The sequence below is a fragment of the Mauremys reevesii genome, linkage group 27 (genome assembly GCF_016161935.1).
Source record: "Mauremys reevesii isolate NIE-2019 linkage group 27, ASM1616193v1, whole genome shotgun sequence".
Lineage (NCBI taxonomy): Eukaryota > Metazoa > Chordata > Testudines > Geoemydidae > Mauremys > Mauremys reevesii.
The window spans coordinates 9892253-9919042 of NC_052649.1; the positions used below are offsets into that span (position 1 = coordinate 9892253).

The 26790-nt window shown below is 51.1% G+C and overlaps 1 protein-coding gene and 1 long non-coding RNA gene across 9 annotated transcripts in view; one reads left to right on the forward strand and one right to left on the reverse strand.

The window, feature by feature from the left end:
- Positions 1-6705, reverse strand: part of MPP3 (membrane palmitoylated protein 3) — an 82919-nt gene extending 76214 nt beyond the window's left edge. The window contains exons 1-2 of the mRNA XM_039516387.1: positions 6537-6705; positions 5395-5485 (exon numbers count right to left, since the gene is read on the reverse strand). The gene's annotated coding sequence lies outside the window, so the exon portion shown is untranslated. The remainder of the gene's footprint in view (positions 1-5394; positions 5486-6536) is intronic.
- Positions 6706-7650: 945 nt separating this feature from the next.
- The window catches only part of LOC120392074, a 50992-nt gene continuing 31852 nt past the window's right edge, over positions 7651-26790 (forward strand). The window contains exons 1-8 of one of the 8 annotated variants that reach the window (XR_005591578.1): positions 7651-8170; positions 11721-11857; positions 12473-12664; positions 15791-15915; positions 16210-17152; positions 17317-17598; positions 18423-18565; positions 18859-19050. This is a non-coding gene — a long non-coding RNA (uncharacterized LOC120392074). Of the gene's footprint in view, positions 8171-11720; positions 11858-12472; positions 12665-14871; positions 14970-15280; positions 15321-15790; positions 15916-16209; positions 17153-17316; positions 17599-18422; positions 18566-18858; positions 19051-19182; positions 19217-19575; positions 19599-26790 lie in introns of those variants that run through there. The other 7 variants (XR_005591581.1, XR_005591583.1, XR_005591582.1 and 4 more) reach the window with 7 other exon arrangements.

Sequence of the window (26790 nt, forward strand, 5' to 3'; positions counted from 1 at the left end):
ATGATACAGGCAATGTGTTAATTGAAAAATGAATTACATCAAAGTATTCATTTTCCTTGTATTGTATGGCCATTAAACCAGGTGTTTGGACTCCATTTTGTGCAGTCTGGGGATACACTTCAGCTAGAGAATGGGCAAAATTTGAAATAGATTTAATAATGGAGAGAATCAGAAAAAAAACCCACCACAAGAGCTGCGTCTTTTCAGATGCTTTTTAAGAGGCCAGAAGAGTTTTAGCAAGCCATCCTTACCATGGGCACAGGTCCTTAATTTTCTTTATGTGGCTGTGCTCTTGAGTTTTTAAACGCACAAGTCCTCCTTTTCATTTTCCCCATATTCTTACAAAAGAAATCAAATGTCAAACTACAAATCTGTTAGTTGATGCTGTGTAAAGAATGTGATTTTAAATATAGACACGTAAGGAAATTCTAAAAATTAAGACAAACATTAACTTGGACACAGTGCACATACATAGTGACACATACATTTAACAACATAGACAGCTGACCTGCCAAAGTATACACTGCTGTGGAAACCATCACTTTTGAATGTACACACTTTGCTCATTTAAATTCTCTGGTTTAAAAGTTGCCTGCAAAAGATTTTAAAAATTAGGCTTGTGCCCTCCTTTTGCTTCTTTAGGGTGAGGAAGAGTGACTGGAGGAGCTGATTATCTTTTCCTTAAATAACTATCTGTTGGTGATGGGAATTTATTATAAATGAGCTCGGGCAGATGTGAATACTGAAAGGCAGCAGAAAATGGAGCAGCTAGAGCGTCTCTTCTCCCTTCCCTATGATGAAAAAAGACGTTTTATATGACTCTAAAATTGTCTGAAAAGTACCTGAGTGAACACAAATCCTGCACATTTAAAACCAGAAGGGATTATGGTAATAGTACTCATCCAAAAGGGCTTGAAAAACTCGTGGCCTATATTTGGCTTTCCAGTTCTAGCCCTGCATGCACCAAGTCACTGGTTTGATAAGTAAAATCCAGGCTGCTGCAATTTAATCTCTAGTATTGTGAAGAACACAAACAAGCTTGTCTGTGCTACTGTTCTATGTTAGCTTTATCTTATTGAGTACAATAATTAGTGCCCTATTAAATGAATTGATGTTTGTAATATGCTTTAAAAATGTGTCCTATAAATGCTGTACTTATTGTAATAAGCAGGATGGCAGACTGAGATACTGTACTGCAGACTGGTTTCAGCTGCCTAGTTCCCCTTTATCACCAGATTCTTAAGTGTACAGACTCCATGCTGTGTGTATTTTGCCCCCTCTTCCCCCTGACCGGTGTAACTATACAGATGTAGTTAAACTGATAAGGATTTTGCACCAGTGTAAAACAGGAGTACTGAAGTAACACCCGTGCAAATTTTCCTAATCTAAACAAGCCCTTAGAGCCAATATTTCACAAATAAGCATTAGGAAAAAGAAAATGTCAAGCGGTGTAACTTCACCAAAATTAGAGAGTAATTTTTTAAAATTGTTTATCAGGTGGGTTTAAAATGTATGTTATCCAATACAGTGATCCAGCAACTAAAAAATTGGAGTTCGTTTGTTCATGGATTAGACCACTGAATAGTCTGACAACAGTTTTCAAGTACATAAAAGGTTGTTACGAGCAGGGAGAAAAATTATTGTTCTTAACCTCTGAGGATAGGACAAGAAGCAGTGTGCTTAAATTGCAGCAAGGGTGGTTTAGGTTGGCCATTAGGAAAAACTTCCTAACTGTCAGAATGATTAAGCACTGGAATAAATTGCCTAGGGAGGTTGTGGAATCTCCATCGCTGGAGATTTTTAAGAGCAGGTTGGACAAACACCTGTCAGGGATGGTCTAGATAATGCTTAGTCCTGCCTTGAGAGCAGGGGACTGGATTAGATGACCTCTCAAGGTCCCTTCCAGTTCTATGATTCTATGTTTGCTGAGCTCCTATTGGCTAGAAGGGACTAGGAACAGAAAAAGATAACTCTTGAAACTAATGTTGTAGCTGTACCCTGTGCTTAGTCTGGAAACAGGTTCTTGGCTGAGGAGGTGTCAGAATTTAGAAACTGGTTGAATTATTGTAACCTCACTGCTTCAGAACTGTATTTAATAAAAGTTCAACATTTTGTTAAGGAAATTGTACGGGTTCTTTGATTCTTCTACATGCAGCTGATAATTGGGGCGCACTTTTTGCCAGCGGTAAATGAGTCAGGATGGCTCCCTTCTCTGGCATGGCTAATACTTTCAACTACAACCCAGTTCCCACGCTGCAGTGGCTTCCTCTAACTGCCAAGCCCTGGCAGCCCCAAGCCTCTTTCCTTGTGGCCTCACAGAAGAGGGAAAGAGAACAAATGTGTGCATGTGAGAGGAGAATGTTGGGCTGATTGGGGAAGGGAGGGAATGGACTGACAGCAGTGCCAATTCTGTGGGATCGCGCAACTTGAAATACTCCTCTTCTGATGTGACATAGTCCACGTTCATTGACTTCTAAGCATATTGTAAAGCCAATCTTTACAAACAGGTGTTGGAGGGACTGTGGTGTTTGGGACTCTTAAAGTAGGCCACGGAGTGGTTTTTAGATTATTTTTTGCAACCTGGCTGCTTTGATTTTGGAGGCGACAGAAAGGGGGGGTGGAATGTATCTGCTGTTTTCCTTTTGTGTTTAAAGACATGGATTGCAATTTTTAATGGGGTTGGGGCTAAGAACTTGTGAAAACATTGTATAGTTTACAGTAGTGATATCCAACTTCTTTAGCCTCGGGGTCAAACATCATCTCAAAAGTCAAGAAGAGCCACACGCTACACATTGAGGTAGAATCTCTGCCTCCTTTTGGCAACTGAAGAGAGAACCTAATTACCCTGCTGGGGATTACCTGGGAATCTCCAGTGGGTGTAGAGCTGTCATATCTGATTCCTGGCCCACTTCTCCTAAAACCTCTAGCACAGGGGGCATGTTAGGTTGGCAGAAGGCATGTTGGAGACTGGGAGGGGCAAGTGGTTGGCATTTGCTGCATTCTGGCTATTCCCCATCTAATTTATGATCCTTTGGGGACAACAGCCAGCTGGTGTACGTTAGAACTGTCTTCAGGCTGCTCAAACATGGATGGGGTCACGGAATCTAGGAGCCACAGCTGGTTCCCTTCCCCTCTTCTGGGATGCCCTGAGTAGAGCCTACAAGTCCACTCAGTCCTATTTCTTATTATGTCAATTGCTAAGACAAACAAGTTTGTTTACATCAATGGGAGATACTGTTGCCTGCTCTTTATTTACAATGTCACCTGAAAGTGAGAACAGGTGTTCACATGGCACTTTTGTAGCCAGCATTGCAAAGTATTTACATATCAGATATGATAAACATTCGTATGCCCCTTCATGCTTCGGCCACCATTCCAGAGGACATGCTTCCATGCTGATGATGCTTGTTTTAAAAAAAAAACCATCAATTACATTTGTGACTGAACTCTTTAGGGGAAGAATTGTATGTCTCCTGCTCTGTTTTACCCATATTCTGCATATTTCATGTTATAGCAGTCTCGGATGATGACCCAGCACACATTCGTTTTAAGAACACTTTCACTGCAGATTTGACAAAATGCAAAGAAGGTACTGATGTGAGATTTTTCAAAAATAGCAACAGCACTCAACCCAAGGTTTAAGAATCTGAAGTGCTGTGGAGCATGCTTTTAGAAGACTTAAAAGAGCAACACTCTGATGCAGAAACTTCAGAACCCAAACCACCAAAAAAGAAAACCAACCTTCTGCTGGTGGCATCTGACTCGGCTGATGAAAATGAACATGTGTCAGTCCACACTACTTTGGGTCATTTTCAAGCAGAACCTGTCATCAGCATGGAAGCATGTCCTCTGGAATGGTGGTTGAAGCATGAAGGGACATATGAATCTTTAGCGCATCTGGCACGTAAATATCTTGCAAAGTCAGCTACAACAGTGCCATGCGAACGCCTGTTCTCACTTTCAGGTGACATCGTAAACAAGAAGCAGGCAGCATTATCTCCTGCAAATTGTAACCAACCGTGTTTGTTTGAGTGATTGGCGGACCAAGAAGTAGGCTCTAAAGTTTTGCAATGTTTTATTTTTGAATGCAGTTTTTTTGTACATAGTTGTACGTAGTTCTACATTTGTAAGTTCAACTTTCATGATAGAGATTGCACTACAGTACTTGTATAAAGTGAATTGAAATACAATTTTTGTTTTTTACAGTGCAAATATTTGTAAGCAAAAATTATAAAGTGAGCACTGTACACTTTGTATTCTGTTGTAATTGAAATTAATATATTTTAAAATGTAGTAAACATCCAAAAATATTTAATAAATGGTATTCTAGTGTTAACAGCATGATTAATGGTGATTTTTAAATCACAATTAATTTTTTTAATTGCTTAACAGCCCTAGTTTATATTGATTGCCATTATTTGCACTTCACTCAGAGTACAATCACCTACTTCTTACAATAGTAACACAACTTCATTCTCTGAAAAGCTACATTAAGATTGCAGCTTATAAAATCTTTACTTGCTACTTCATTGCAAAGATACAGTATTCATCGGCAAAAATTTGTTACCATCAGGCAACCTTAATTCTGTGTTATCTGATGCCAAAACTCAAACCTCTGAATACCAGGAATTACAGAGTTAAGATACACAACAATGCAATCTTAACTTTGTCCTCTTTGAGTGATGACCTAATGTGCCCATAGCACACATACTTGCCTTTACAGATAGTGGATGTCACTCAGCGAATAGAGCTCATGACAGCCCATATGCCCTGCCACTAACACAATTTACAGAATGCAATGCTGAAATTATGCATATTAGATCTAGCAAGGTACACGCACACTTCTTTCCTTTTATCAAACATATGCAGGGGAGGAGAGATGGGGAAGGCGGGCGCCTCAGACCCAGATCTTATATTAAAATTTAGTTCTGAGACACTCTTCAGACTAATCCCCAGATCAGCATATCACAATCAAACCTCTACCTAGCTGTTCCAACTAATGCCTCCAATATTCAGTACCGCTACATCTAATATACTGAATGCAGCTGGAATGCATGCAGATAATTCCCAGTGGCTATTGCCAGCTCAAGGGAGGAAGAGTTAAGATTGCATCTGTATGAACATTAAAGCTGTAGTTCCTGACTTTCATGGGTTGATTTTTGCTGAACATGACATTCTGGAAGGGCACAAGCCACTTCTGGACAACCTTAACGCTGTGTTAATGAGGTTTTTTTTTTTTGTCAGTAAATCAAAGTTGACATTTTGTTAGCATCTGTGCAATTCAGTATTAACATAAACTGCAATGGTAACTGGACTTTGCAAACACTCTTCTACCAATTGTAAAACAGGAAGACAAGAGTCTTCAAAAATATTGCAGCACAACAGTTAACTCACCTCAGTGGGAGATGCTCTATTCCCTACCTCCTTTCTCAACATAGTGATCTGCAATGTAACCTCCAGGCTGGCTGAATACAACACAGCGGACCTAGGATTGTAAAAATTAACTATGTAAAAAAAAAAAAGCTCCAGTTGGGTAAGAATGCAGTAGCCTGCCAGCTTAACAGTATAGGTGTATGATCATTTGTTTCTCACTCATTTCGCTGAGTCCCTATGGTCTATAGAATTAAAACATTCATCTTCAAAACCTGCCATCAAACTGTCCCAAGCTGCCTGAGCAGACAATCTCGCTGTCCATAATCACCACCTCCCACAATGGCTACAGTGCATGTGGGGTAGGGGCATGGTGTCTGTATGCACACTATACATGTGTGCACTGTGACAGGGTGTCTAAAACTCCACACTAAGACTGAAGAGGTTAGAGAGCAACTCTGAGCCCAGACAACCATGCCCAGCCACACCAAAACATGCTCCAGATGGAGGTGGGGCTTAGAAAGGAAGCAAGACACAGCTCAGAAACAGAATGAGGCTAGCAAGTTGAGGAGCAGTAATATTTCAGGAGCCTCCCAAGGCCCAGCCAGACTGAAGGCGCAAAAAGTACTTTTTGTTCATTTCCCTTTTTACTACAGCCATCAAAACTTGGACCATCGGGGGGAGGAAGTAGTTCAGAGAGGGCAGCCTTCAGACATTCTTGGGTGCCAGACCTTTGGTAACTGTCAGAGGCCCCTGGGCCAGAGTCCAGTGGAGTGAGTGGGCCTGGATTCCCCTACCAATCTCCCTCTGCACTGAGCAGGGACTGAACTCTAACCAGAGACGCTTTCAACGAGCGCCATCCATCACATGTATTTCTTACCGGGAGAGTGACCTGGCTAGAGCGGCAGATCTCCAGGCAGTGACCAGGTTGCAACGGGGCTGCTGAGAGGCAGGTACCCAAGGGGGATAAGTACTGCAGGGAGCAGCTCATGGCAGCCAGGTTCCATGGGCGGGGGCCGGCTCAAGAGACCGGAGAGCCTAATTCAGCAAAGCAGGGAGAGGGAACCCAGCCTGGTTGCATGAGAGAGGCTCAGTGAAATGCTAATACATTAGGTGGTAATCCAGAGAGCCCGTCACATAGACCATAAGGACTCTCTGTAAATCACCTGGAATACTGCATGCAGTTCTGAGCACCCCATCTCAGTGCTGGAAGGGGCTGCCTGGTCTGTGACGGGGGGATCCAAAGCAGGAGCGTAGTGCCCAGCTCAGTGGGTGGAGCGGCCTCTGACACATACAGCTGACGCGCTCTGTTGAGGAGACCCTGGGCAGGCGGCGGAGGGAACCGGTGCATTGTGGGAAAGGTGGTGTGTTCCCTTTGACTCCATCTCCCGTCAGCCGTTGTGAGGCCTGACCGGAACTTACCATGTTCAGGGCGCTCCCGAGGCGAGGCTGGAGAAAGTCAGAGGCGAGGGCGGTGATGGGGATGCGTGGGAACAGTCTCCCTGCTGTGCTTAGGGAGCCGCGCGTACCACCCCGGGCTGCACCAGGGCGTTGTAGTCTCCAGTGCTGGGCTGCCGCAGGGACCCCCCCCCCATGCCCCTAACTCTCCCAGGTCCGCTGCTCATCCCCGCCCCTATTCTCCAAGCCCCTCCAGCCGGTTGTTCCCCCACCCCAGTAGCCCCAGCGGTAAAGGCAGGACAGCTTCCGCTCGATGGCCATGGCGGTGCCCGGGAACTGCTCTTGGTGCCATGCTGTTAGAGCGAAACCGTCTGGAGCTGCTCCCGGTGGGACACGTAGCGGGGCAAAGAACTCTCGGTCACAGTTCCCCGTAGAACATTGTTAGAGCAGGAACTGGAGAAATTACTTCCGGTCACTGCGTCCGATGGGATACTATTAGAAACGGCGCCTGGGCAAAAGACTTCCGATCGCTTTCCCCGTGGGACGCTATTAGAGAGGGCACTGCGGTAAGACTTCCGGTCCGTTTCCGCAAGGGAATACTTTGGGGCACCCCGCGGCGAATGACTTCCGGTCAGTGTTCCCGGGGGGTTAGTATTAGTGAGTTTGCCGTAGTAAATAATTTCTGGACACTGTCCCTGGTGGGACTGTATTACCGTGCTTAGCGCAACCAGTCACTCTAGTAGGACACTCTTAAAGCGCTACCGCGGCAAACAACGCGCAGTGACTGTGCACGACAGACAGTGTTAAAGTTCCGCACCAACTACTTCCGGCCACTGTTTCTAGTCGAACAATATTAGAGCGTTTACATAGCTGGTAACGTAACGTCCGGTCCGCGCTCCCCCGTTGTCAGGGCGGGGCGCGGGGCGCCGGGGCAGACGTCGGTGAAGCCCGCAGGCAGCGCCTCGCTGGCCATGGGAGCTGTAGGCCCAGTGATGTCCAGCGGCCGCTCAGGGTTATCGGGGTCTGGCTGACTGCAGCTGGGGCCCCGAATCGCTCCCTAAAGTGCCGCCCTATTCCCTGCCCGCTGAATCCTCCCCGGCGACACGTTCCCCTGTGAGCGCCTGACCTGACGGCCATTCTCTGCGGGTTGCCTGGGTGCTGGGGAGGGGCCTGGTGCTGGAAACGCCCAGCGACTGCATAGGCATGTGTAGCGCAGCTCGTGTGCACCTGTGTTTGCAGGAACAGGGCCAAATCCCTCCTGGGCCTGGTTGTGTAAAGGACAGATTTCTGCCTTTATAAAGCAGCGCTCTTTGGCATCAGTGAACATGAAATCTGCAGCATAAACAAGTTTTCCAGTCACTGAATTTGTGCATTTTGCTTCAAACGGCACCAAGGCAAGAAGGTGTGCATGAGAACTGGGGGTCTAGTGTTAGCAGAATTGGAACAGCTTTTTTAGGTCCTAGGCAGGGCTTCTCATTCACAGATTCCAAGGAAGGTGTGTGATCATCCCCACATTACAGATGGGGAAACAAGCAAAGGACTTTTCCCAATAGCGATTTAGCAGTAGGTGGTGTGTGTGATTGAGGCCTTATGGAGTATGCAACAATTTCACTGCCTCATCTTGTTTGCTTTTCTATTTCAGTAGTTTTAGCCTTATTGAAAGGCTTACAAATGCTCCATAAGGACATAAAAAAACTTGTTTAATGGTAAATATATAAACAAAGAGCCAAAAATCCTCATGAGTGCAGATAATGTGCAAAGTAACATTTTGAATTAAAATGGATTTTTTTTTACTGGTAATGGTTCAATTCCAAATAATTAACACATTGTTTATGAAATTCCTTTAAAATTAATAGTTTTTTAACTCTTCAGGCTGTAGGGTTCCTGGGGGGGTTTAGGTGGTCCGGGGGGACCCCCCATCCCTCTCTCTAGTCTGTAGGGGTCTCGGGGTGGCTTAGGCCATTCGGAGGGACCCCCAGACCTCTCTGCAGGCTGTAGGGTTCCCAGGGGGTCTTTACTGGTTTTGGGGCGACGCCACAGGCCTCTCTGCAGTCTGTAGGGGTCCCATGGGGGCTTAAAGGTTTTGGGGGGGGGACACCCCAGGCCTCTCTGCAGGCTGTAGGGGTCCCATGGGGGCTTATCATTTTGGGGGGGACCCCCCAGGCCTATATGCAGGCTGTTGAGGTCCCAGGGCGGCTTACGGGTTTCGGGGAGACCCCCCAGGGCTCTCTGAACGCTGTAGGGGTGCACGGGGGGCTTATGGCGTTCGGGGGGAGCCCCCAGGCCTCTCTGTAGGCTATTGGGGTCTCATGGAGGCTTTTGGGGGGACCCCCCAGGCCTCTCTGCAGAGTGTAGGGGTCCCTGGAGGGCATACGGTGTTTGGGGAACCCCACAGGACTCTCTGCAGTCTGTAGGGGTCCAATGGGGCCTTAAAGGTTTGGAGGAGATCCCCCAGGCCTCTCTGCAGTCTGTAGTGGTCCCATGGGGGCTTAACGGTTTGGGGGGGACGCCCCAGGCCTCTCTGCAGGCTGTAGGGGTCCCTGGGGGGCTTATGGGGTTCGGGGAGACCCTCCAGGCCTCTATGAAGTCTGTAGGGGTCTCATGGGGTCTTAACTGTTTGGGGGGGACCCCCCAGGCCGCTCTGCACGCTGTAGGTGACCCTGGGGAGCTCACGGGGTTTGGGGAGACCCCCCCAGGCCTCTCTGCAGGCTGTAGGGATACCAGGGAGGCTTATGGGTTTCGGGGGGACCTCCAAGCCTCTCTGAATGCTGTAGGAGTCCCAGGGGGGATACGGTGTTCGAGGGGACCCCCCAGACCTCTCTGAATGCTGTATGGGTCCCTGGGTGTATTCCGGAGTTCGGGGGAACCCCCCAGGTGTCTCTGCAGGCTGTAGGGGTCCCAAAGGGGCTTAGGGAGTTCGGGGAGACCCCCCAGGCCTCTCTGCAGTATGTAGGGGTCCCATGGGGGCTTAACTGTTTGGGGGGGACCCCCCAGGCCTCTCTGCAGTCTGTAGGGGTCCCATGGGGACTTAACGTTTTGGGGGGACCCCCCAGGACTCTCTGCAGACTGTAGGGTTCCCAGGGGGGCTTAGCTGGTTCGGGGAGATCCCCCAGGCCTCTCTGCAGGCTTTTCGGGTCCCAGGGCGGCTTTACTGGTTTTGGGGGACCCCACAGGTCTCTCTGCAGGCTGTCGGGGTCCCTTGGGGGGCTTACGGGGTTCGGGGAGACCCCTCAGGCCTCTCTGCAGTCTGTAGTGGTCGCATGGGGGCTTAACGGTTGGGGGGAGACCACCCAGGCCTCTCTGCATGCTGTTGGAGGCACATGGGGGGCTTACGGGTTTTGGGGGGACCCCCCAGGCATTTCTGCAGTCTGTAGGGGTCCCATGGGGGCTTAACAGTTTGGAGGGGACCCCCCAGGCCTCTATGCAGGCTGTTGGGGTCCCAGGGCGGCTTACGGGTTTTGGGGAGACCCCACAGACCTCTCTGAATGCTGCAGGGGTCCCTGGGTGTATTCCGGCGTTCGGGGGGACCCCAAGGCCTGTCTGCAGGCTGTAGGGGTCCCTGTGAGCTTATAGGGTTTGGGGAGACCCTCCCAGGCCTCTCTGCAGTCTGTAGGGTTCCCATGGGGGCTTAACGGTTTTGGGGGGACCCCCCAGGCCTCTCTGCAGGCTGTAGGGGTCCCTGGGGGCTTACGGGGCTCGGGGGGACCCTCCAGGTCTCTCTGCAGGCTGTAGGGGTCCCATGGGGGCTTACGGGGCTCGGGGGAACCCCCCAGTACTCTCTGCAGGCTGTAGGGGTCCCTTGGGGGCTTAACTGTTTGGGGAGAGACCCCCCCAGGCCTCTCTGCAGTCCTTTGGGGTCTAAGGGCAGATTATGGGTTTCGGGGGGACCCCCCAGGCCTCTCTGCAGGCTGTAGGGGTCCCAGGGGGTCTTACGGGGTTCAGGTGGACCCCCCAGCCCTCTCTGCAGGCTGTTGGGGTCCTAGGGGGGCTTTACTGGTTTTGGGGGGGACCTCACAGGCCTCTCTGCAGTCTGTAGGGGTCCCATGGGGGATAAAATGTTTGGGGGGGAACCCCCCAGGCCTCTCTGCAGGCTGTAGGTGTCCCTGGGGCCTTACGGGGTTCGGGGGGACCCCAAAGACCTCTCTGCAGGCTTTTGGTGTCCTATGCGGGCTTAACGGTTTTGGGGGGGACCCCCCAGGCCTCTCTGCAGGCTTTTGGGTACCAAGGGGGCTTATGGGGTTTGGGGGCCCACCCAGGCCTCTCTGCAGGCTGTTGGGGTTCTAGGGGGGCTTAACGGTTTCGGGGGGACCCCCCAGGCCTCTGCAGTCTGTAGGGGTCCCATGGGGGCTTAACGGTTTGGGGGGGACCGCCCACGTCTCTATGCAGGCTGTTTGGGTCCCATTGGGACACCCCATTAGCAAGGTCTGGGTTTGTAAGAAAAGGTTCCTAACTAGTGGTTATGAAGGAGACAAGGTCCCCATTTTCAGGGACTGGTCATTTCTCTGGCCAGGAGGGGTGTGTCCTCTGCAGCAGAAGGTTCAATCCAGGTGGAAGACTCCAGCTCTTGAGTTTCTAGACTCCCTCCCATGTTTTTTTTCTCTCTCTCTCTCCCCTCTAATGTGTTGGCCAACACACACTCTGTCTGTCTGTCTCTCACTCTGTCTCTGTCCTTGCTTCTTCTTGTGCTGTCTCCCTTCATAGGACACGGATAGGAGTGCTAGGTGTGCATCCCCACAGGCTAGATCTCGGAAGCTATGAACAAATAGGAGGAGATGAAAATCATGCAGGGTATTGGGCGCTAGAGTGGAGCGGTGTCTGTGGATGTTGACTCAGTCTCTGTTCATCGAGTCGAGCGGATGTAGATGGGATGGGAGAGGGAAGCAGGGATGAGGGCAAGATTAAATGCACCAGTAGTGCTGTGTGTAGTGATGGTACTTACTTGACTTTATTAGTTTGCAGAGGAATCATCCAGGAGCCCTCACCGAACGAGAATATGCAGAAGTGGATGTGAGCAGCCTGGACATCCTTCTAAGGAGACCTCAACAGTCCTCAGGTTTCTGCCTTCTGCCTAACTGGCTGTGAGTAAGCAGTGAGTGCTTGGAATTTTTGTACTCACTGTAATTTTCTTCATAGGCCATTTCCTTCCTTGTTTGGTATGGGGCACTGTGGGATTAAGGCTGGGGAAGAGACCAGAGTCATACTTGCCAACTTTCACTGGGTAGATAAGAACCCTGAATTCACAATATTCCAAAAATCAAGCTAATCCTATTTCAAATAAGGCCAAAACAAGCCAATTCCTAAGAACCCCAGCACTCAATGACTAGATCTCTCCTGGCGTGCAGTCTGGGAATGTGGTGGGTCCGCTGTGCACCCCTGACTCTCTCTCCCCCCTTTGCCCCTGCTTGCCGGAAGTAGCAAGCTACAACGAGCAATAAGTTACAGGCCAAAACCAAGCCCGATTTGTATGTTTTATTTTCCCCCTTGAGATTTGGTGTGTGTGTGTGTGTGACCAGAGTCTGCTGTGCAAAGTGACTATTTCGGGTGTCGTTGCAAGGGGTGCTTTCTACTTGCAGTCCTACCGGTGTAATGGGAATAGGGTTGAGGGCGGAGCCCCACTGTGTCCGGGAGGGGACAATAAGAGCCTACCCAAAGTTGCTGACTGAAAGGGTAACTGATTTGTTTTTCCCCCTTGTGCTGGGTTTAGTAGCAAGAGAAAAGAAGTCACAGGCCAGAGTCTACTGCCCTCGTGCAATGGAAAGAGAGCAAGAGCGATGAGTCTGCAAGCGTTGTTGATGCGACGCAGAAGGCGTCCATCTGGGAGCGGAACCGCCACCACTCTCAATGAGATAAGTGTCTTCTTTGGTGATCGCTCTGCTCAAGGCCCATCTTGCTCCCGGTAGGGACGCCCCGTTAGCTGGGGCTGGGTTTGTAAGAAAAGGTTCCTGACTAGTTGTGGTTACAAGGGAGACGATGTCCCCATTTTCAGGGGCTGCTCATGTCTCTGGCCAGGACCAGTGTGTCCTCCGCAGCATATTAGATTCAGGGGATGACTCCAGCTGGTGAGTTTCTTGACTCCCTCCCTTTTTCTCTCTCTCTCCTCTAATGTGTTGGCCAACACACACTCTCTGTCTGTCTGTCTCACTCTCTCTCTGTCCTTGCCTCTTCTTGTGCTGTCTTCCTTCGTAGGACACGGGCAGGTGTGTTAGGTGTGCATCCCCACAGGCTAGGTCTTGTGAGCTATGAACAAGTAGGGGACCGAAATGATGCAGGGCAGTGGGCGCTAGAGTGAAGCGGTGACTGTGGGTGTTGACTGAGTCTCTGCTCTAGTGGGGCTGATGTGGGAGGCAGGGATGAGGACAAGATTTCACGCACCAATTGAATTTTTTGTAGTGAGGGCTCTTGCTTGGCTTATTTGCTGCACTTGTAGAGGAATTGTCCAGGAGCAGCAGCCGGAGGAGAAATTGGCAGACGTGGGCCTGAGGAGCCTGGACATTCTTCTAAGGAGACATGAACAGTCCTCAGCTTTCTGCCTCGTGCATAACTGGCTGTGGGTAAGTGGTCAGTGCTTGGAATTCCTCATCTGTACTTGCTGTGATTTTCTTTACACTTTGTTTGCTTCCTTGTTGGGTGTGGGGCTCTTTGGGATTAAGGCTGGGGAAGGGACCAGAGTCACAATTGCTAACTTTCACTGGGGAAATAAGCACCCCGACTTTGACAATAAGCCAAAAATCAAGATAAACCCATTTGAAAACAAGCCAATCCCTAAGAACCCCAACACTCAATGACTAGATCTCCCCTGGCGTGCAGTCTGGGACTGTGGTGGGCCCGCTGTGCACCTCAACTAGCCGTCCCCTTTGCTCCTCCTTGTCCGTGCTTGCTGGAAGCAAAAAGCTACAAGAAGCAATAAGTTACAAGGCAAAAAGCAGCACAATTTCTGTGTGTTTTCCCCACAGGTTTGGTGTGTCTGACCAGAGTCATCTGTGCAGAGTGACTATTTCAGGTGTTGTCGCAAGGGGTGCTTTCTACTTGTAGTCATAAAGGCGTGATGGGAGGAGGGTTCAGGGCAGAACCCCACCATGTGGGAGAGGCAAAAAGAAGCAGCTACCCAACATTGCCAATTGTGATGGTGACTGACTTGTTTTTCCGCTGGATTTAGTACCAAGGGAAAAGAAGTGACAAGTCAGAGTCTACTGCCCCCATACGATGGAAAGTGAGCGAGAGTGATGGGACTGCGAGAATTATTGATGCCTTGAAAAAGCCGTCCAAGTGGGAATGGAAGAGTCATCACTGTCAATGAGATAAGTGTCTGTTTTGGTGATTGCTCTGCTCACGGCCCACCTTGCTCCTGAAAGGGATGCCCCGTTTGCTGAGGCTGTGTTTGTAAGAAAAGGTTCCTGCCTAGCTGTGGTTTTGAGAGAGAGAGAGAAGATCCCCATTTTTAGGGGCTGCTCAGTTTTCTGGCCAGGAGCAGTGTGTCCTACGCAGCAGAAGGTTGCATCTAGGAGAATGAGTCCAAGTGGTGAATTGCTTGCCTTTCCCTCGTGTTTCTCTCTCTCTCTCTCCTCTAGTGTGTTGGCCAACACTCTTTCTCAATCTGTCCTTGCTTTTCCTTGTGCTGTCTCCCTTCTTAGGATATCGGCAGGTGAGCTAGGTGTGCACCCCCACAGGTTGTGTCTTGGGAGCCATAAAGAAGTAGGAGGGGACGAAAATCATGCGGGGCAGTCGGTGCGAGACTGGAGCGATGACTGTTGGTGTTGTGGGGCTAAGACAGATCAGCGACGCAGGGAAGAGGGGCTTAATTGGGCTCTATGTAGTGCAGAAGTTCTCAAACTGGGGTTTAGGTCCGTCAGGGGCCGTAATGTTGTTATTTGGGGGTTGTGAAATGTCATCCTCCATACTAAACATCACTTCCAGCATTGCTTCCAGCATGGTGTTATAATATACATATACAAAAGTGTTTTTAATTTATAAGGAGGGTCACACTCAGAAGCTTTCTATGTAAAAGGGATCATCAGTACAAAAGGTTGAGAACCACTGGTGTAGTGATAGTTCTTGCTTGTTTATTAGTTTGCTTTATTGCAGCAGGAGTGTGCAGGAGAAGAAGCTGTCAGAAGTGGACCTGAACTGCCTGGACATCCTTCTAAGGAGACATGAACAGTCCTCAGCTTTCTGCATTCTGGATAACTGGCTATGAGTAAGAAGTCAGTGTTTTCAATTCCTTATCTGTACTCACTCTTGTTTCCTTCATAGGCCGTGCTTCTTCGTTGAGCTCTTTGGGATTAAGGCTTTGGGAAGGGCTGGGGAAGGGACAAAGTCTCCTGAGCAAAGTGACTATTTTGGGTGCAGTTAAAATGGGTCCCTTCTAGTTGCAGCTGTAAAGTAGTAATGGGAGATGGGTTGAGGCGGAGTGGGGGGAGATGTGAAATGAATGATGAATAGACTGCAGTGACATTGCAGACGGAGATGGTATATTTTTTTTTTCTTTTTACTTCTTCCTTGGTACTAAACCCAGCAGTCACACATCAGAGTCTACTGTCCTCATGCGATGGAAAGTGAGTGAGAGCAGCGAGCCTGTGAGCATTGTTCATGCCAGGCAACAGCCGTGAATGTGGGGGTCGAGCAGACGCCACTGTCAGTGAGATAAGTGTCTGTTTTGCTGAGGGTTCTGCTCACGACCCATATCAGTTTCTTGCCTTTCTCTCTCTCTCTCACTCTCTTCTCTAGTGTGTTGGCCAACAATCTGTCTCTGTCCTTGCCTCTCCTTGTGCTGTCTCCCTTCATAGGACACGGGCAGGAGTGCTAGGTGTGCATCCCCACAGGCTAGGTCTCAGGAGCTATGAACAAATAGGAGGAGATGAAAATCATGCAGGGTAGTGGGCGCTAGAGTGGAGCGGTGTCTGTGGATGTTGACTCAGTCTCTGTTCATCGAGTCGAGCGGATGTAGATGGGATGGGAGAGGGAAGCAGGGATGAGGGCATTCATAGAGCTCTGTGTAGTGACAGTTCTTGCTTGGCTTTATTAGTTTGCAGAGGAATCGTCCAGGAGCCCCAGCCGGATGAGAATGTGAGAAGTGGACCTCAGCAGCCTGGACATCCTTCTAAGGAAATAAGAATAGTCCTCAGGTTTCTGCCTTCTGCATAACTGGCTGTGAGTAAGGGCTCAGTGCTTTGAACTCAGTCATCTGTACTCACTGTAGTATTCTTCATTGACCGTGTGGTTTCTTGTTGGGTACAGGGCTCTGTGGGATTAAGGGTGAGGGGCCAGAGTCTGCTGTGCAGAGTGACTGTGTTGGGTGTTGTTGTAAGAGGTGCTTTGTACTTTAGTCCTAAAGGTGTAATGGGTTGAGGGCGGAACCCTGCCGTGCGTGAGAGGGGAAAAGAAGAGCCTAAGAGACATTTCTGACTGAGACGGTAGCTTACTTGTTTTATCCCCTGGTTTTAGTACCAAGCAAAAAGACGTCACATGTCAGTCTACTGCCCTTATGAGTGAGAGTGACGAGACTGCGAGCGTTGTTGGTGCCAGGCAGGAGCCGTCCATCTGGGAGCAGAACAGCTGCTACTATCACTGAGATAAGTATCTGTTTTGCTGAGGGTTCTGCTCACGGCCCACCTGGCTACAGGTAGAGACACCCCGTTAGGTGGAGTGGGTTTGTAAGAAAAGGTTCCTGACTAGCTGTGGTTTTGAGGGAGACACGGTCCCCATTTTCAGGGACTGATTTCTCTGGCCAGGATCGGTGTGTCCTCGGCAGGAGAAGGTTAGATCCATGAGGGATGACTCCAGGTGGTGAGTTGCTTGCCTTCCTCCTCTGTTTCTCTCTCTGTCTTCTCTACTCTACTCTACTGTGTTGGCCAACACACACACTCTCTCTCGGCTGTCTCCCTTCATAGGGCACGGGCAGGAGTGCTATGTGTGCTTCCCCTCAGGCTAGGTCTCGGGAGCTATGAACAAGTAGGAGGGGACGAAAATCATGCATCGTAGTGGGCGCTAGAGTGGAGGGGTGACTGTGGATGTTGACTGTCTCTCTTCAAGTGGGTCTGATGTAGATAGGCAGGGATGAGGGCAAGATTACCTGCACCAATTGAATTTTGTGTAGTGATGGCTCTTGCTTTGCTCATTTCCTGCGCTTGCAGAGGAATTGTCCAGGAGCAGCAGCTGAAGGAGAAAGTGGCAGACGCGGACCTGAGGAGCCTGGACATCCTTCTAAGCAGACATGAATGGTCCTCAGATTTCTGCCTCCCGCACAACTGGCTGTGAGTAAGCGGTCAGTGCTTGGAATCCCTCATCTGTACTGGCTCCGGTTTTGTTCAGAGGCTCTGAATTTCTTCATTGGACACGGTGCTCTGTGGGATTCAGATGAGGCAAAGGCACAAGTCTCCTGTGCAGAGTGAGTATCTTGGATGTAGGTGCAGTGGGCTGCTTTTTAGTTGTAGTGCTAAAGCTGTAATGGGAGGAGGGTTGAGGGCGGAGCCCTGAGGTGTGGTAGATGGGAGAAGAAGAACCTATGCACGTTGCAGACTGAGATGCTAACTGATTTGTTTTTCCCCCTAGTGCTGGGTTTAGTACCAAGTGCAGAGTCAGAGTCCACTCCGCACATGCCATGGAAAGGGAGCGAGAGCTGGGAGATTCTAAGCATTGTTGATGCCAGGGAAGAGCCATCCAGCTGGGAGTGGAGCAAGGACCACTGTCAGTGAGATAAGTGTCTTGTTAGGTGAAGGCTCTGCTGTGGTTACGAGGTTGACAAGGTCCCTATTTTTAGGGGCTGCTCAGTCCTCTGGCCAGTACCAGTGTGTCCTCTGCAGCAGAAGGTTGGATCCAGGAGGATGACTCCAGGTGACAAGTTGCTTGCCTTCCTCCCGTGTTTCTCATTTTCTCGCTCTTTGTCTCTCTAGTGTGTTGGCCAACACTCTCTTTCTCTCTCTCTCTCTCTGTCTCTGTCCTTGCCTCTCCTTGTGCCTTCTCCCTTCATAGAACAGGGGCAGGAGTGCTAGGTGTGCATCCCCACAGGCTTGGTCTCGGGAGCTATGAACAAGTAAGAGGGGATGAAAATCATGCAGGATAGTGGGCGCTAGAGTGGAGCAGTGTCTGTGGATGTTGACTCAGTCTCTGTTCATTGAGTCCGGCGGATATAGATGGAATGGGAGAGGGAGGCAGGGATGAGGACATTCATAGAGCTCTGTGTAGTGATGGTCCTTGCTTGGCTTTATTAGTTTGCAGAGGAATTGTCCAGGAGCCCTCGCCGGAGGAGAATATGCAGAAGTGGATCTGAGAAGCCTGGACATCCTTCTAAGGAGACATGAATAGTCCTCGGGTTTCTGCATAACTGGCTGTTCCTCATCTGTTCTTGTGTGTTGGCCAACGCTCTCTCTTAATCTGTCCTTTCCTTTCCTTGTGCCATCTCCCTTCTTAGGACACAGGCAGGCCTGCGAGGTGTGCATCTCCACAGGTTAGGTCTTGAAAGCCCTGGAGTAGTAGTAGGGGACGAAAACCATGCGGGGTAGTGGGTGCGAGAGTGGAGCAGTGACTGTCAGTGTTGAATCGGTCTCTGTTCAAGTGGGGCTGATGTAGATAGGTGGAAGAGGGAGGCAAGATTGAGGGCAACATTTCAAGCACCATTAGAACTGTGTGTAGAGATGGCGCATGCTTGGCTTTTGCAGCTGCACTTCCAGAGGAATTGTCCAGGAGCTCGAGCCGGAGGAGAAACTGGCAGAGGTGGATCTGAGCAGCTTGGACATGGTTCTAACCAGACAGGAACAATCCTCAGCTTTCTGCCTTCTGAACAACTGGCTGTGAGTAAGAGGTCAGTGCTTTTAATTCCTTATCTGTACTCGCTGTAGTTTACTTCACAGGCCTTGTGCTTCCTCGCTGGGTACAGGACACTGTAGTATTAAGGCTGGGGAAGGGACAAGAGTCTCCTGAGCAAAGTGACTATTTTGGGTGCAGTTACAATGGATCCCTTCTAGTTGCAGAGGTATAGTAGTAATAGGAGATGGTTTGATGGCGGAGCCATGGGATATGGGAGATGAAGAAACTACGTGACATTGCAGATGGAGATGCTAATTTGTTTGTTTTTCTCTCCTCTGCTGGGTTTAGTACCAAGGAAAAATAAGTCACATGTCAGAGTCTACTGCCCTCATGCAATGGAAAGTGAGTGAGAGCAGCGAGCCTGTGAGCATTGTTCATGCCAGGCAAGAGCTGTTCATTTGGGAGCCAAGCAGATGCCACTGTCAGTGAGATAAGTGTCTGTTTTGCTGAGGGTTCTGTTAACAGCCCATCTGACTCCAGGTACAGACACCCTGTTAGCTGGGGCTGGTTTGTCAGAAGAGTTTCCTGACTAGCTGGGGATACAAGGGAGACAAGGTCCCCATATTCAGGGGCTTGTCATTGCTCTGTTCACAAGCAGCGTGTCCTCCGCAGGAGAAGGTTGGATCCAGGAGGATGACTCCAGATGGTGAGTTACTTGCCTTTCTCCTGTGTTTCTCTCTCTCTCTCTTCTCTAGTGTGTTGGCCAACACTCTTTCTCTCTCTCTGTCTCTGTCCTTGCCTCTCCTTGTGCCGTCTCCCTTCATAGAACAGGGGCAGGAGTGCTAGGTATGCATCCCCACTGGCTTGGTCTCGGGAGCTATGAACAAGTAGGAGGGGATGAAAATCATGCAGGATAGTGGGCGCTAGAGTGAGGCAGTGTCTGTGGATGTTGACTCAGTCTCTGTTCATTGAGTCTGGCGGATATAGATGGAATGGGAGAGGGAGGCAGGGATGAGGACATTCATAGAGCTCTGTGTAGTGATGGTCCTTGCTTGGCTTTATTAGTTTGCAGAGGAATTGTCCAGGAGCCCTCGCCGGAGGAGAATATGCAGAAGTGGATCTGAGAAGCCTGGACATCCTTCTAAGGAGACATGAATAGTCCTCGGGTTTCTGCATAACTGGCTGTTCCTCATCTGTTCTTGCTGTAGTTTTCTTCATAGGCCGTGTGCTTCCTCCTTGGAGTGCGGGCTCTGTGGCTGGGGAGGGGCCAGAATCTGCTCTGCAGAGTGACTATGTTGGGTGCCATTAAGAGGGCCAATGCAGAGAGGAGAAAAGGGGCCTGAACCCTGATTACAGGACGGTCACCCTTTCTTTAGTAAAATACTCCTCCTTTAAACTCGGTGTGGGTGGTGCGGGAAGTCCCCAATGTGAAAAGATCTGGAAATTAACAGGTAAGGGAGGGATCCTGCTGAGTGTTTCCTTTCCGATCAATCCTCCATCTCTCAGCGATACCCTTCCGGACTTACCTTCCTACCTCACCAAGAAAATAACTGGTGCTCCCTAACCTTTACCAGAAAAGACCCCCCTTCCTTGTGACGCAGTCCTGTTAGTAGGGTTAGGTGCACCCACGTGCTGGCTCTTAATACCACCGCATGTGCTTACAACACCTGAACATCAACACATTTCAGAAAGGACCGCCACATCAATCCCTTCGGACGTAGCCCTAGGAATCTCCTCTGTCTATCTCCAAAGAGACACAAGGCCTGGAATTTGGACACAGCTGAGGGAGCTGTCCGAATGTCTACAGTTGAACACTCATCAGTGCGATGGTATCTTTCTTGTGCACAAGAAAACAAAGGGTCAAAGTTGTGGTTGGTTGAGCGGTGTAAATTGGGCAGGGCAAAAGGACTTGAGGAAGGATGAGGTGGAAGTGAGGGTGTGAAAGGAGCCCCCCACCTCACCTGTTCCTTTCCAGACGGTGTGACATTTGCATGGTTGGGCCATTTCTTGGCTTTTTTGAGAAAAGGGGCGAATTTTCCCACGGCTTCCACCATCCCCTTACAGCTGCCCCTTCGCCACACTATGTTGCATCTGACCTGGATAGGTCGCAAGTAAGATTTCACTTCAAATCTCAAAAAAGTCCAGTAGAAATAATTGTGGGGGAATTTCCTGTCACTAAGAGAAACGGAAGCTCAAGCCTTCTCAAGGGGTGGGGTGTTGCTCAGCCACAGGCACAAAAAGGCTCCCCTAGTTTAAGCGTGCGAGGGATAAGACCTTACAGCTTGGTTACAGGGCAGTCATTTTGCCAGGCATGTCAAAGTGACCTGTGGTTTAATTTGCTTGGCAAAGGAGACCCAACCTTCCTTACAGGGTGGTCCTTAAGCCAGGGGCGTTCGAATGGGGCAGAGAGAAAAGCGCTGTAAAGGAGAGACCTCTGTTCCCTCAGGAGAGCGTGGTCTCATTGCCCAGCAAGTGCCAGCAGCCCAAGAGGAGCTAGAAAGGGGAGACCTGCACCCTTCTCACAGGGATTGGTCAGTGGCAAAGAGCGTTTTTAAGGCTAGGTCCTAAGGAGCTCAAAGCCACAGAGACCTTGTGGTGACCTGCGTGTAATGTAATATCTCATTGTAAGGTGATGAGGCCAGCAAGAGTTAATTAACTCACAAACTGACCTTGACCCATGGCTGAACTTTAAAGACTGGTTAGGAAGATCTGTAAAGGAATAGAGGTTTGAAATGCAGCCTGCATTGTTAGAGATAGAAGGGTAAATGTTAGCTCAGGTCTTGTCTATTGCTATAGCTGTGATTCAAAGATCAAAAAAGCAATATTAACATTTAGGAAGACACTGGAGTGAGATAGCGTTATTGTCTATATCGGGGACGGCAACCTTTCACAAGTGGTGTGCTGAGTCTTCATTTATTCATTCTAAAATTTATTACTGGCATGCGAAACCTTAATGTTTTTCAAAAGGTCTCTTTAGTTTCTATGTCTATATATTATATAACTAGTGTTGTATTGTAAAATAAACAAGGTTTTCAAAATGTTTAAGTAGCTTCATTTAAAATTAAATTAAAATGTTGATCTTACACCGCTGGCCTGCACAACCAGCTGCTGGTCTGGGGTTCTGTTCCACTAGGCCGCCAGCAGGCTGTGCGGGGCCCTGCCCCCATACAGCGGGTAGCTACCTTCTCCCTGGTTCTGGCCCATTCTCTTGCTCTCTCTGCACTGAGCTGAGGGTGGGAGTGGACGGAGCACAGGGCTGGGGCTGAAGGGTCTGGCCCAGGAGCTAGAATGAGGGAGGGGGCTCAGGGTTGGGGCAGGAGATCTGGGTGTGGGGGCACTTACCTGGGCAGCTCCCATTTGGTATGAGGGGTGCAGGTGGGAATGTGAGTGGGGGTGCAGGAGCTCCCGTTTGGTGCTCGGGGTGGGGATGTGCAGGGGTGCGAGAGTCAGGGCAGAGGACTGGGGCCATGTGAGGGGGGTGCAGGTGTCAGGGGGGGGCTGGGTATGTGTGGGGGTGCCACAGTCAGGGCAGGTGTCGTGGGGGGTGAAGGAGTCAAGAGAGGGCTGGCTGTGTATGAGGGAGGTACAGGGCTCAGGGCAGGGGCCTGGGTGTGTGTGTGGTGGGGGGGGACTCAGGGCAGAGGGCTAAGTGACGCCCCCCCTCAGAACCTCCAACCCCCTCTGCTCCTTGTCCCCTGCCCACCCCCTCCTGGGACCCCTGCCCCTAAGTGCCCCCCAGATCCCTATCCCCTATCTAAGCCTCCCTGTTCGTGTCCCCTGACTGCCCCCCTAGGAGCCTACCCCCTACCTGTCCCCTGACTGCCCCAACCCTTATCCACACCCCCACCCCCTGACAGAACCCCCAGAACTCCTGAGCCATACAACCCTCCTCCTGACAGCCTCTCCCCAAACTCCTGACTCATCCAACCCCCTGAGCTCCTTGTCCCCTCACTGCCCCCTAGGAGTCTACCCCTACCTGTCCCCTGATTGCCCCAACCCTTATCCACACCCGAGATAGACCCCGGACTCCCATGCCCCATCCAACCACTCCCCACCCCAGCACTCCCGACCTGTACAACCCTCCCCTGCTCCCTGCCTGCCGCAACCCCTCCACACCCCTGCCTCCTGAGAGCCCCCACACTCCTGACTCATCCAACCCCCAGCTCCTTGTCCCCTGACCACCTCCTCCAGAGACCCCACACACTAACTGTCCCCTGACCCCATCCACCCCATTCCCTGTCTGCTGCCTCCAGAGACCCCCAACCCTAGCCACCCCAGGATCCCACCCCTATCCAACCAACCCTGCCCCCACCCCTTACCAAAGCCCCCCAGCACCAGGTCCCCTTACCTGGAGCCTCCAAGCAGAGCCAGCCTATGCTGCCCCACGGGAGCGCACAGCCCCGCCCCTCAGAGTGCTGCGCGCATGGGGGCAGGGCTCTGGATGAGTGGGGAGCGTCTTTTCCTCCCTGCAGAGAGAAACGCTGCCCCACAGGAGCACTCAGCCCCGGACCCAGAGCTCTGTGTGGGAGGCAGGGATCCAGGGGAGGGGCTGGGGGCTTGCTGCGCTAGGCCCGGTGCTCTAGCCCGGGAGTGCGGGCCCTGCGGCTTGCCGCGCTGGCAGGATTTTTAATGGCACCCTGGAGTCCCGGCAGGCAGCCGCGTGCCATTGAAAATTGGCTCCTGTGACATCTTTGGCACGCAGCTGCCAGAGGTTGCTGACCCCTGACCTAGTGTCTCTGTGGCTCCATGAGGGCAATAACTAATGAGACCATGTGGCCATGTGGGGTAATGCACAGAGCAGTTCCTGCATGGAGCAATAGTGACACCGTGTGGCCACGCAGGGAAATGCACAGAGCATTTCTCGCAGAGGAACAGTGACACCATTACCCTGCGTGGACACACGGTGTCACTGTAGCTCCATGAAGGAAATGCTCTGTGCATTACCTTTCGTGGCTACACGGTGTCTCTGTTGCTCCGTGAGATATGGTCTGTGCATTACCCATCATGGGTACATGGTGTCACTGTTGCTCCATATAGGAAATGCTCTATGCATTACCCTACTTGGCCACACGGTGTCACTGTTCCTCTGAGAGAAATGCTCTGTGTATTACCCTGCATAGCCACATGGTGTCACTGTAGCTACATGCAAGAACGGTTCTGTGCATTACCCTACGTGGCCACATGGTGTCACTGTTGCGCCGTGAGAAACCCCATCTGCATTAGCCTCGTGGCCACACGGTGCCCCACTTGCTCCATGAGAAATACTCTGTGTGGTACCCTGCGTGGCCACACGGTGTCACTGTTGCTCTGTGAAAAGTGCTTTGTGCATTACCCTTCATGGCCACACGATGTCACTGTAGCTCCATGCAGGAACTGTTCTGTGCATTACCCTGCGTGGCCACATGGTGTCACTGCAGCTCCATATAGGAACTGCTCTATGCATTACCCTGCGTGGCCACACGGTGTCACTGTTGCTCCATGCAGGAACTGTTCTGTGCATTACCCTACGTGGCCACACGGTGTCACTGTTCCTCTGAGAGAAATGCTCTGTGCATTACCCTACGTGGCCACACGGTGTCACTGTTCCTCTGAGAGAAATGCTCTGTGCATTACCCTCCGTGGCCACACGGTGTCACTATTCCTCCATGAGAAATGCTCTGTGCATTACCCTTCATGGCCACATGGTGTCACAGTTGCTCCGTATAGGAAATGCTCTATGCATTACCCTACTTGGTCACACGGTGTCACTGTTGCGCCGTGAGAAATCCCATGTGCATTACCCTCGTGGCCACACGGTGTCACGCTTGCTCCATGAGAAATACTCTGTGCATTACCCTGCGTGGCCACACAGTGTCACTCTAGCTGCATGCAGGAACTGCTCTGTGCATTACCCGTCGTGGCCACACGGTGTCACAGTTGCTCCATGAAGGAACTGTTCTGTGCATTACCCTGCGTGGCCACACGGTGTCACTGTTGCTCCGTGAGAAATACTCTGTGCATTACCCTGCGTGGCCACATGGTGTCACTGTAGCTGCATGCAGGAACTGCTCTGTGCATTACCCGTCGTGGCCACACGGTGTCACAGTTGCTCCATGCAGGAACTGCTCTGTGCATTACCCGTCGTGGCCACACGGTGTCACTGTTGCTCCGTGAAAAGTGCTTTGTGCATTACCCTTCGTGGCCACATGGTGTCACTGTTGCTCCATACAGGAACTACTCTGTGCATTACCCTGCATGGCCTCATGGTGTCACTGTTCCTCTGTGAGAAATGCCCTGTGCATTACCCTTCATAGCCACATGGTGTCACTGTAGATCCATGCAGGAACTGCTCTGTGCATTACCTTTTGTGGCCACACGGTGTCTCTGTTGCACCGTGAGAAATGCTCTGTGAATTACCCTGCGTGGCCACATGGTTTCACTGTTGCGCCATGAGAAATGCTCTGTGCATTACCCTGTGTGGCCACATGGTGTCACTGTAGCACCATGCAGCAAATTCCCTGTTCATTACCCTGCATGGCCGCACGGTGTCACTGTTCCTCAGTGAGAAATGCCCTGTGCATTACTCTTCGTAGCCACACGGTGTCACTGTTGCACCGTGACAAATCCTTGGTGCATTACCCTGCGTGGCCACACGGTGTCACTGTTGTGCTGTGAGAAATGCTCTGTTAATTACCCTGCGTGGCCACACAGAGTCATTGTTCCTCTGTGAGAAAAGCTCTGTGCATTACCCTGCGTGGCCACACGGTGTCACTGTTGCTCCATGATAAATGCTCTATACATTACCCCGCGTGGCCACACGGTGCCACTGTAGCTTCATGCAGGAATTGCTCTGAGCATTACCCTGCGTGGCCACATGGTGTCATTTTGCTCCATGAGAAATGCTCTGTGCATTACCCTGCTTGGCCACATGGTGACACTGTAGCTCCATACAGGAACTGCTCTGTGCATTATGCTGCGAGGCCACACGGTGTCACTGTTCCTCTGTGAGAAATGCCCTGTGTATTACCCTTTGTAGCCACACAGTGTCACTGTTGTGCCGTGACAAATCCTCTGTGCATTACCCTTCGTAGCCACACGGTGTCACTGTTGTGCTGTGAGAAATGCTCTGTTAATTACCCTGCGTGGCCACACGGTGTCACTGTTGCTCCGTGAGAAATGCTCTGAGCATTACCCGGCGTGGCCACATGGTGTCACTGTTTCTCTGAGAGAAATGCTGTATGCATTACCCTGCGTGGCCACATGGTGTCACTGTTGCTCCATGGGACACCCCCAGGCGTCTCTGCAGGCTGTAGGGGTCCCAGGAGGTCTTAGGGGGTTTGGGGAGACTCCCCGAGGCCTCTCTGCAGTCTGTAAAGGTCCCATGGGGGCGTAACGGTTTGGGGGGGACCCCCCAGGCCTCTCTGCAGGCTGTTGGGGTCCCATGGGGGCTTATGGGGTTCGGGGGGATCCCCCAGGCCTCTCTGCAGGCTGTAGGGGTCCCTGGGGGGCTTACGGGGTTCGGGGGGACCCCATAGGCCTCTCTGCAGGCTGTAGGGGTCCCAAGGGGACTTAGGGGGTTCGGGGAGACCCCCAGGCCTCTCTGCAGTCTGTAGGGGTCCCATGGGGGTGTAATGATTTTGGGACCCCCATGCCTCTCTGCAATCTGTAGGGTTCACCGGGGGACTTTTGGGGTTTGGGGGGACCCCATAGGCCTCTCAGCAGGCTGTTGGGATCACAGGGGGGCTTATGGGGTTCGGGGGGACCCCCCAGGCCTCTCTGCAAGCTGTAGGGATCCCTGGGGGGCTTACAGGATTCAGGGGGACCCCGTAGGCCTCTCTTCAGTCTGTAAGGGTCCCAAGGGGACTTACTTAGGGGGTTCGGGGAGACCCCCCCAGTCCTCTCTTCAGGCTGTTGGTGTCCCACGGGGGCTTACGGGGTTTGGGGGGACCCCCAGGCCTTTCTGCAGGTTGTAGGGGTCCCTGGGGGGCTTACGGGGTTCGGGGAGAACCCCCAGCCCTCTCTGCCATCTGTAGGGGTCCCATGGGGGCTTAACGGTTTGGGGGGACCCCCCAGGCCTCTCTGCAGGCTTTTGGGGTCCCAGGGTGGCTTACGGGTTTCAGGGGGACCCCCCAGGCCTCTCTGCAGGCTGTAGGGGTCCCTGGAGGGCTTAGGGGGTTCGGGGAGACCCCCCCAGGCCTTTCTGCAGGCTGTAGTGTTCCCGGGGGGGCTTACGGTGTTCCTGGGTGGGTTCCCCAGGCCTCTTTGCAGGCTGTAGAGGTCCCAGGGGGGCTTAGGGGGTTC